This window comes from Camellia sinensis, chromosome 9, assembly GCF_055761805.1.
Source record: "Camellia sinensis isolate YWXY chromosome 9, ASM5576180v1, whole genome shotgun sequence".
Taxonomy (NCBI): Eukaryota; Viridiplantae; Streptophyta; class Magnoliopsida; order Ericales; family Theaceae; genus Camellia; species Camellia sinensis.
Genome location: NC_138969.1, coordinates 139101170 through 139112748, shown reverse-complemented (window position 1 = coordinate 139112748; position 11579 = coordinate 139101170).

Genomic DNA, 11579 nt, shown 5'->3' with positions numbered 1-11579 from the left:
TACTATTCCAATTCATTCCAATATCATCCTTAAAGGACATTACCTAATAGGCTCCTACAAATTAAGGGCATAGGGAAGGACTAGGGGGTTGTTTGGGATGTTCTAAATAAGTGCACTTTTTGACTTTTTGTGAAATATGAGTTGGGTTTGAAGTGATATGGTAGAGAGGTGATGTGACTTAAATAGGATAGTGACTTTTTGACTTTTTGAGAGGATGCCAAACCTAGCCTAAGAGTGGCTACAGGCCTAACCTCTGTAATATTTGTGGGAAGGGACTACATTTTTCAATTCAAACCCATATTTTCATACACGGGAACTCAAGCATTTACCACTACATCAATCAATATCCCCTCTTTGATGAAACTTCTATGTTTATCTAAAAGGGGTTTTCAGCTCTCCTAAAAAGCCCTAGCACAAATTACATCCAGCCACTGCATCTAAATTTTCTACTAATGAACCTATGCATTTACTTCCTGTCATGCAACTTGATCATGAGATTTACTCTCTTAGTCATAGACTCATAGGCCTCCTAACAATAGATGCAAAGATTTGTCATTTATGTACTTACCATAATGAGTTACTCAAGCAGATGCTCAAGTTGGGGTGGAACCACAAATAGCTTTGATTTGACACTAGTTGAAACAGAACAAATTTAAGGTATATGAGTAGTCAGAAAATAAAAAGCCATCTCCCACATTTTATGCACCATTATCATTAAATTCATATTCTTGGACAGAAGTTTCATCCATTTCTTCAATAATTTAATCTGTTTGGGAGGAGCATGTTTCTAGGCTCATTATATGGATAAATGGTACAACTAGGTCCGTAGTTTCGGATTCAATGTCAGTGTTTAGGTGAAGCAGTGCAAAAATTGTAGAAGGGTCAGGGAGTGTAGCCATGGTGTACATAAAGGTAGAAATAGAACTTTGATGAGGGGTGGCTTGTGTTTGAGGTGGAACAGATTCAACCGGTACTATTTCTACCATTTAACAAACATTAAAAAAAGTGAAATCGTGAAAATTACCCAGCAACTATTACCAGTAACTATTACCAACAACTGGTAATCGTGAAAATTACCAGTACTATTTCTACTATTTCATAGACTCATAGGTCTCAATCGTTACAAGAAAGAACAATAACCCAGCAACTTATCTAACAAGCTTGACAGAACGAGCATTTATAGAATGCATAGATAGAGGCAGTAGTGGAAGAAGTGAAAATAGACAAATATAGATTCAGTTAAGAAATTGAGAGAGAGAAGCAGGGGCATTGAGATATAAAGCAAAAGGGAACAAACTTGTAAGGGCAGACTGAAGCACCGATCATCTCATACAGCTGCAGCAAACGGCACAAACCCTACGTTCAAGAGTGAAATTGTGAGGGAGAGAGAACTACGAATTCTGAGATAAGGGTGTGCAAGAGTGAAATCGTGGAGATTGGTGAGGGGAGATTTGATGAGGGAAAAAAAAGGAGGGAATTCTAAGAGAGAAGTGTCCACCGCCCGATCAGCAGATCACCCCCCCCCCCCAAAAAAAATTCAAAACAATTTTTAGATTTGTTTTTTTGAAAAAATTAAAAATAATTTCAGAGCAATAAAAATCAAAATTATATTTTTAAAATTTTAAAAAGTATTTATGACCTAAAAGATAAAAATATACAAAAATAATAAGTTTTTTTTTTTTCACCCAATATTTTTTAGTTTTTTAGGGAAAAAAATTTGAAACTAGTTTCTGAAAATAAAACCAAAAATATTGAAATTGATATCTAACCATATTCTTTGAAAAAGTTTAAATTATCTCAAAATAGTCATCTCAACTGAAGAGTGTGTTTGGGCTCAATGGGTTCATTTTGTGAACTAATTCAATGATCATTTTAATTTTACAATTTAGTAACTAGAATATTTAAAACTCTTTGAAAAATTATAATAAAAAACACAAATCACTAAATCACATCATTCCACTAGCAAAACTTTTACCGACGAATAGTGTTATCGTCGCTAAATGGTTAACTCTTTGCCCATGCCAACTTGTCATCGCCAAAAGTAAGCACACTAATAGTAATGCTCATTATGTTGCTAAAACATAATCCTCGTAGCTAAAAGTTTTGATATTTTGGCGCCAACCAAAAAATTTGGCGCTAAAAGAATGTTATGTTTTTTTAGCGATGGTAGCAAATTGCATCGGTAAAGGTATACTTTTACCAACAAAATTGATCACTGTGTCGCCAAAACTATACTTTTGGCGATGAAAATTGACGTCGTCGCCAAAAGTAGTCGCCAAAAGTGCAATTTCTTGTAGTGACATTTACAACAGATGAGAACTGAGATGATGGCCTTTGTGTCACAGGGGGCGAGTGTGGATCCCAACAGACAGGTTCGATATAAATTAAATTGTTTGATAGTTAAATTTTCATACAACATATATATATATATATGTATATATAATAAAATTTGAATATGATTAACAGATTATGTATGGACTATCATAGGCTCCGAATGCATCAAGTGGCCATCGGGTATTTAGAGAATTTGTAGGAGATGAGACTCCATATACACCACCACCAGAAGATCAGGTATAAAATGTATCTTTACATTCTAAGCTAAGAATAACCATACATTAATTGTACACAGCCCAAAATGATAAAGGCTAATTCAATAATTAGAAAGAAAGACAAAGGATTTTCCACACGAAACTTGGCACACACGACCGCCTAGGCACGAGAGACTTGTGGGAGAAGATGGGACTCGAATCGGGTTCCCGGTTTGGGAGTTAGGGCCGATTTCATTCTAGGCAAACTAGTTTCTTAAGAAACTTAGAATTCGAGGTGTTAATGCCCCAAAATCACCAAACTGTGTTGGAATAGCATGAAACTTGCCACACACGACCACCTAGGAATGAGAGACTTGTGGGAGAAGACAGGACTCGAATCGGGTTCCCGGTTTGAGAGTTAGGGCTGGATTTCAATTTAGGCAAACTAGTTTCTCAAGAAACTTAGAATTCAAGGTGTTAACATGCCAAAATCACCAAACAACGTCAAAGTAGCACGAAACTGGGCACACACGACCGCCTAGGCAAGAGAGACTTGTGGGAGAAGACATTACTCGAATCGGGTTCTCGGTTTTTGAATTAGGGCCGGATTTCACTCCAGGCAAACTAGTTTCTCAAGAAACTTAGAATTCAAGGTGTTAACGTCCCAAAATCACCAAACGGCGTCAGAGTAGCATGAAACTTGACACACACGACCGCCTAGGCACGAGAGACTTGTAGGAGAAGACATGACTCGAATCGGGTTCCGGTTTGGGAGTTAGAGTCGGATTTCACTCTTAAGAAACAAACTAATTTCTTAAGAAACTTAGAATTTGAGGTGTTAATGCCCCAAAATCACCAAACAGCGTCGGAGTAGCATGAAATTTGGCACACATGACCACCTAGGCACGAGAGACTTGTGGGAGAAGCCGGGACTTGAATCGGATTCCCAGTTTGGGAGTTGGAGCCGGATTTCACTCTTAAGAAACAAACTAGTTTCTTAAGAAACTTAGAATTTGAGGTGCTAATGCCCCAAAATCACCAAACAAAGTCGGAGTAGCACGAAACTTGGCACACACGACCGCCTAGGCACAAGAGACTTGTGAGAGAAGATGGGGCTCGAATCGGATTCCCGGTATGGGAGTTAGAGCCAGATTTCACTCTTAAGAAACAAACTAGTTTCTTAAGAAACTTAGAATTTGAGGTGTTAATGCCCCAAAATCACCAAACGGCGTCGGAGTAGCACAAAACTTGGCACAAACGATCGTCTAGGCACGAGAGACTTGTGGGAGAAGATGAGACTTGAATCGGATTCCCGATTTGGGAGTTAGAGCTGTATTTTACGCTTAAGAAACAAACTAGTTTCTTAAGAAACTTAGAATTTGAGGTATTAATGCCCCAAAATACCAAACAGTGTTGGAGTAGCACCAAACTTGACACACACGACAACCTAGGCATGAGAGACTTGTGGGAGAAGATGGGACTCCAATCGAATTCCCGGTTTGGGAGTTAGAGCTAGATTTCACTCTTTAGAAACAGACTAGTTTCTTAAGAAACTTAGAATTTGAGGTGTTAATGCCCCAAAATCACCAAACAACGTCGGAGTAGCACAAAACTTGGCACACACAACCGCCTAGGCATGAGAGACTTGTGAGAGAAGATGAGACTCGAATTGGATTCTCGGTTTAGGAGTTAGAGCCGTATTTTACTCTTAAGAAACAAACTAGTTTCTTAAGAAACTTAAAATTTGAGGTGTTAATGCCCCAAAATCACCAAACGACATCACAGTAGCATGAAACTTAGCACACATGACTGCCTAGGCGTGAGAGACTTGTGGGAGAAGATGGGACTCGAATCGGATTCCCGGTTTGGGAGTTAAGCCGGATTTCACTCTTAAGAAACAAACTAGTTTCTTAAGAAATTTAGAATTTGAGGTGTTAATGTCGCAAAATCACCAAACGGCGTTGGAGTAGCATGAAACTTGGCACACATGACCGCCTAGGCACAAGAGACTTGTGAGAGAAGAGGGGACTCGAATCGGGTTCCCAGTTTAGGAGTTAGAGCCGAATTTCACTCTACGCAAACGAGTTTCTTAAGAAACTTAGAATTCGAGGTGTCAACGCCCCAAAATCACCAAACGGCATCGGAGTAGCACGAAACTTGGCACACACGACCGCCTAGGCACGAGAGACTTGTGAGAGAAAACAGGATTCAAATCAGGTTCCCGGTTTGAGAGTTAAAGCTGGATTTCACTCTTAAGAAACAAACTAGTTTATTAAGAAACTTAGAATTTGAGGTGTTAATGCCCCAAAATCACCAAACGGCATCAGAGTAGCACGAAACTTGGCACACACGTCCGCCTTGGCACGAGAGACTTGTGGGAGAAGACGAGACTCGAATCGGGTTCCCGATTTGGGAGTTAGGGCCGGATTTTAGTCTAGGCGAACTAGTTTCTTAAGAAACTTAGAATTCGAGATGTTAATGTCCCCAAATCACCAAATGGTGCCAAAGTAGCACGAATATTGACACACACGATCGCCTAGGCACGAGAGACTTGTGAGAGAAAACGGGACTCGAATCGGGTTCCTGGTTTAGAAGGTCGAGCCGGATTTCGGTCTAGGCAAAATTATTTTCTTAATTATATTTGTAATTGTATAGTAGTTACATTTTTATGTTTTTTTGTAATTAACATATTAACACATAATTATATGGTCATTAATTATATTTATTTTTTGTTTTCAGATATTTCTCGAGTAGGAGTTTTGCTTCTTGTGGAATGCATGTTGTAAAGAATGCGACTAATTTTTGTTTTTGTTACCCATGGAGAATGATGAGCAAAACTTGTAATTTTGGTTTATGTTATTTTGAATTATGAAGAACATTATGTATTTAAACATTATGTATGTATGATCGAACATTATGTATTGGGATAATTTTGTTGATGTGTAGTTATGAATGGAAGAATATTTTTGTTATGAAGAAATTATTTTTTCTATACAGGAATTTTTATATTATTATACAATTATTGGTTTCTTTTTTAATTGTTTTTCATTTAATACAAGTAATTTTAATATTTTTAATAAATTTATTTATTTATTTATTTTTTTTTTTGCGATGGCACGACACCGTCGCAAAAAAAAGGTAATTTTAATATTTTTAATAATTATATTGCAGTTTTTTATTTATTTATTGCGACGTCACCACTCCATCGCAAAAAAACAGGTAATTTTAATAATTATATTGCAGTTTTTTTTTTGTTTTTTTGTTTTTTTTTTTTTTGCGTCGACACCATACCGTCGCAAAAAATATTAGGACCATTGGCGACAGTGGTCATGCCTTCGCAAAAAAAAGAACCATTCGCGACAGCAGTTTTTTCCGTTCCAAATAAAATTTTTAGCGATAGTAAAATGGTGCCGTCGCAAAAAGTCTAACTTTTTTACATATTATAGTTGATAGCAAATTGCCATCGCAAAAGGTAACAATTGTCGTCACTAAAAAAAGTCGACGGCAGGTTTTTGCAGCGCCCTCTGTTATGACACCCCATTCGTCGTCGCTAAAAGTCATTTGCCGTCGCTAACACTTTTTTGAGACGGCATGAAGAGTTTTAACAACGGCAGGTGCCGTCGCAAAAACCCCAAATTTTTGTAGTGGTGTGTGGCTTTTTATTATCATTTTATTCCATTTCATATCTTACATAATTATTTATTTATTTTTTTTTGAAATATGGTAACAAAACTATCGTAAACATCTAATTAGATGGTGATATAAAAAAATAAAATACACTTATAAGTATAATTTTTAAAATATGTGTGTAATTTTGGTCTTTTAAATTTTAATTTTAATTAGATCCAATTTTAAATGGACCTTCTAAATTGTTGGTGGGAGTGGGGTGTAAATCACTTGTTGTGATTCACAGAGACATAATTAAAACTGAACCAAACTCAATTTAAATTGGCTAAATTTTTTTTAAAAAAACAAATAGAGTATATATTGCAAATCACTCTCTCTCTCTCTTATTTATTTTCGGGTAAATAACATTGACACCCCCTGAGGTTTATGTTTATTACAGTTCCTCCCGTCACCTTTTGGAAATTACATCCCTCTCCCTGAGATTTAAAGTTTCATTACAAATTGTTCCCTCCAGCAATTTAATTGTTTTAGATACCAATTTTGCCCTCACTGGGTTAATTACATTGACACCCCTCACATTTTAGAGATTGCAATCCCCTCTCCAAGGTTTAAAGTAGCATTACCAATTGCCCTCTAGGTTAGTATTAGTTGAAAAAAAAATTCATTGAAGAAAAAATTAATTGGAAAAAAATTATTTGAAAAAAAAATTAATTGAAAAAAATTTTGTTAGTCAAAATTTTAAATTTCTGTTCAAAAACCAAAGTAAACTCATTTTTTGAATTTACGTTGTTTCCTCAAATTTACAAACTGAAATAACCATTTATAAACTAAAAAAATTATCAAACAAGTTTTTATGACAGTTTTTAAAATTTTTGTAAATATAAATTGAAAATTAAAAACGAAATGGTTACCAAACAGGCCTCAAATGGTAAAAATGCTGTAAAATTAACAAAAAATTAAATAAGTTACCAACATAAGAAATGACTTATCAAAAGATTTTTAGGATATGTATGATTTGATTTTTAGAAATTTTTTTAAATTAAAAATTAATTTGGTGATGAAATAAAAAATAAAAAATAATTATCATTTTTATATAATTTTTATCTTTTGAGTGTAATAAACATAAACCTCAGGGGCGTCAGTGTAATTTTTATCTTACGTTGGAGTGCAACACAGTGTAATTTGGATAATTTTTGGTTTGTAAATGGTTGTCTCAGTTTGTAAATTTGAGAAAACAACGTAAATTCAAAAAATGAGTTTATGTTGGTTTTTAAACAGAAATTTAAAAATTTGACTGAAAATTTTTTTTTTCAAATAATTTTTTTTCCAATGAATTTTTTTTTCAACTAATACTAACCGACGGGCCTATTGGTAATGCTAATTCAAACCTTGGAGAGGGGATTGTAATTTCTAAAATGTGAGGGGTGTCAATGTAATTTACCCAGTGAGGGCAAAATTGGTATTTAAAAAAATTAAATTGCTGGAGGAAGCAATCTGTAATGAAACTTTAAACCTTAGGGAGGGGGATGTAATTTCCAAAAGGTGAGGAAGGGAACTGTAATAAACATAAACCTCAGGAGGTGTCAATGTAATTTACCCTTTCTTTTTTCTCCCACACTCTTATAAAACAACTAACAAGTCAATCTATTTAGAGGCTAATCTCACTATGTAAACAAACAATTTGAACAAACGAAAAAAAAAAAAAAGCAGCAGCTAATCAAATTCAAATTGAACTCTTCAGTCTAGGAGTTTCTTCTATCTTCATTCCTGAGATTCCTCTTCAACTTTGTATTTTTCAACCTCCATTCAAACTGTAATGAAGGTTCATGAATTCTCCTAATCTCTTTAGATGGTGAGAGATGATTGGTGGTGAATCGAGCTTACTATTTTCAACATCCCCCTTTAAGCTTGATTCTCCACGTTGGTTTATTCCAAGCACTGCTTTCAATCTGGCAAACAAATCTTGTTTATAAAGATGTCCGCAATCTGGTCATATGTTTTGCAAGAAATAAGCTCCACTTCATTGTTCTTGACATGTTCTCTGATGAAATGATATCAAATATCAATATGCTTACTTCTTTCATGATATACTGGATTCTTTGCTAGAGCAATTGCTGACCGATTGTCGATGTAGATTTCTGTGGGATCAGTTTGTGGAAATCCCAAATGCTTCAACACATTCCTAATCTATATACAATGGTAGACAGTTGAATTGACAGCAACATACTCAGCTTCACAAGATGACAATATCACAATAGCTTGTTTCTTTGATGACCATGTAAAAGCTGTATCTCCCATAAAAAATGTAAATCCAGTTATGCTCTTTCTTTCATTCAAATCTCTTCCTCAGTCGTTATCTGAATAGCCAATAAGTTTGAAATATTCAATCTTTGTATAGAATAGACCATCATTGATGGTACCCTTGATGTACCGAAGTATTCTTTTTGCTGCACTTAGATGAGACTGGTCAAGGGTCTCCATATACCTGCTGACAAGTCCAACTCTGTAGAGTATATCTAGCTTAGTACAAGTTAGGTGTCTCAAGCTTCCAATCAAACTCTTGAAATATGTAGGATCAACATCTCTTTGCTCATTCTTCCTTAACTCCAATCCTGTTTCAACAGGTGTTGAGACAGAGTTACAATTATGCATATCAAATCTCTTAAGAATATCCTTTGCATAATTACTCTGTGAGATGAAGATTCTATCATTGCTTTGAACTACTTCGATGCCAAGGAAATGACACATCAATCCAATATTTTTCTATTTCAAACTCTCAGACCATACACTTCTTGAAGGATTCAGAAATTGTTGGATTGTTCCCAGTGAATATCAAATCATCAACGTAGAGGCATGCATACAACAAGCTTCCATCAGTTTCCTTCTTCAAATAATGTGCTTGCTTATAGGGACACTTCTTGAATCCATTCTCTTGGAAATAATCATCAATCCTCGTGTTCCATGCACGAGGACCTTGCTTTAATCCATACAAGGCCTTCTTGAGCCTACACACCTTGTTTTCCTAGTCTTTCTTCACATATCCAGGTGGCTAGTCTACATAGATTTCTTCTTCAAGAAATCCATTTAGAAATGCTGACTTGACATCCAGTTGGTAAATCTTCCAACTCTCTTGTACTGCTAATAATATTAGCAACCTAATGGTCTTTAATCTGGCAACAGGGGCAAAGACTTTTCCATTGTCAATTCCTTTTTTATTCTTGTAGCCTTTTGCAACAAGTCTTGCCTTGTATTGTTGAACTTCTCCTTGAGCATTTCTTTTGGTTTTGTAGACCTATTTAACTCCTATACTTTTGCGGCCCTTCGGGAGAGTAGTTAACTCCCAAGTCTTTTTCTTCTCAATGGACTTGATTTCTTCATCCATCGCAATCTTCCATTTATCTTCATTGTTATTTTCCTCAAAGCTAACTGGGTCGCTGCTTATCAGTAGACAAAATAGATTGGTTTCTTCATCCATGATTTCTATATTTTCATATAGATCTTGAAGATTGTGAATCCTTCTAGGCCTTATGTTTGAAATTTCTTGTTCTATTGGTGATTAAGTTTCATTTGTCAACATATCCGACAAAGATACACTTCTCTCTTTTATCTTCAAGCTTTGTTCTTCTTGCTTATGGGTTCTTGGCGTAGGCAATACTGCCAAAGATTCTGCGATGACTTACACTCAGCTTGTGAGTGCTCCATGCTTCATGCGGTGTCTTCATTGTCAAGGATTTTGTGGGACATCTATTCAACAAATAGATTGCACACGAAACTGCTTCAGCCCCAAAACTCTTGGGCATATTCTTGTCTTCTAACATACTTTTGATCATGTTTAGGATCATGTGATTCTTTCGTTCAGCTACTCCGTTCAATTGGGAAGTATAAGATGGTATAAACTATCGCTTGATTCCTTGCCGTATAAGGAATTCTTCAAACTCATCCATCTTGTATTCTCCATTTTGATCTGATCGTAGTGTCTGGATATAATAACCGCTTTGTTTCTCCACAAGTGTTTTGAACTCTTTGAACTTTTGATACACTTCTGACTTCCTCTTGAGGAAATACACCCAAGTCTTCCTGTTGTAATCAACAATGAAAGTGAGGTAGTATCTATTCTATCCATTTGATATTGGTTTCAACTGACCACACACATCTATGTGAACTAGTTCAAGTGGCTTGGTTGTTCTCCAATTTGCTTATTTTTTGAAGTTGTTCATGTATTGCTTGCTAATAATACAGGTTTCACACATCTCAGTTGGTTGGTGAATGTTGGGAATACCTTTTTCCATGTTTTTGTTTCCCAACTGTTTCAAGCTTTCAAAACTGAGATGTCCGAATCTGAGATGCCACATCCAATCTTTGTCATTGATTGTCGCACTTAGACACTTTGGTGTGTCATGATGAATGGTGAGAGGAAATATTTTGTTCTTTGCCATCTTTACTCGAGTGACCACCTTCCCTGAAGTGTCTAGAATTATGAGCAACATATCTTTTAGGCTAATTTGATAGCCTCTTTCTAGGAGTTGTCTAAGACTCAATATATTGGTCTTTATGTCTGGAACATAATAGACATTGGAGATGAAAGCATGATCTCCATTCTTTCTCTTGATCAAAATATCAACTCTTCCTCGAATTAGGACTTTGTGTAGGAATCCTCAAATCCTCTGGTGAGTTAAGTTTGGGAAACTCGTCAACTAGTGGAGGTGGAGATGGAACTAGATGAGTCACCAGAGCGGTTGAGTAATGGACATCGTAGATGAGCATTGCAGTTCAGCAAGAGTATTGCCTTGAGCGGCGAGAGTAGTACCTCGGGCAGCAACCGTAGTGGCAATGGTATCCATGCTTCGTTGAAGGGCCAATAGTATGTCTGCTATATTTTCTGGAATATGAGCCATCATTGATTCTGGTGAGTTGAGTGGTGATGATCTAGTAGGTGAAGAAGGGGTATTTTGGACAGTTGATGAAGCTTTTTTCTTTTCTTCGTGTAACCGGTGGCAAAGAAACAACACTGGCTGACCCTGGACCAAATCTGTACTTTTGCAAAATCTACCAACGCGAGTCCACAGAACTTGGGAGATATTAGACCTTTCGGAAGCTATAGTGCTTGACTATCTTGCTGAAACAAAACAGGACCCCCAATCAGAATTTCATTAGCATCCCAGCTCAACTGATTACAACTAACTCATGTTGAAAAACTGAACTCAACCCCACAAACTGAAATGACTGAATCACTCATCTGAATCTAAGAATTTCCATACATTGCACATAACACATAGTGGGAAAGAGAACAAACACCCCTTTGGGGGCTAGGGTTACCCTGTCCTAACTTTGAAATGATCTAGGGTTTTACTATTCAAACAAGCGGCATCATACATCCTAGAAATGGGAGAGCATCATGTCCTAATTTTGGAAGGTACTATAGCT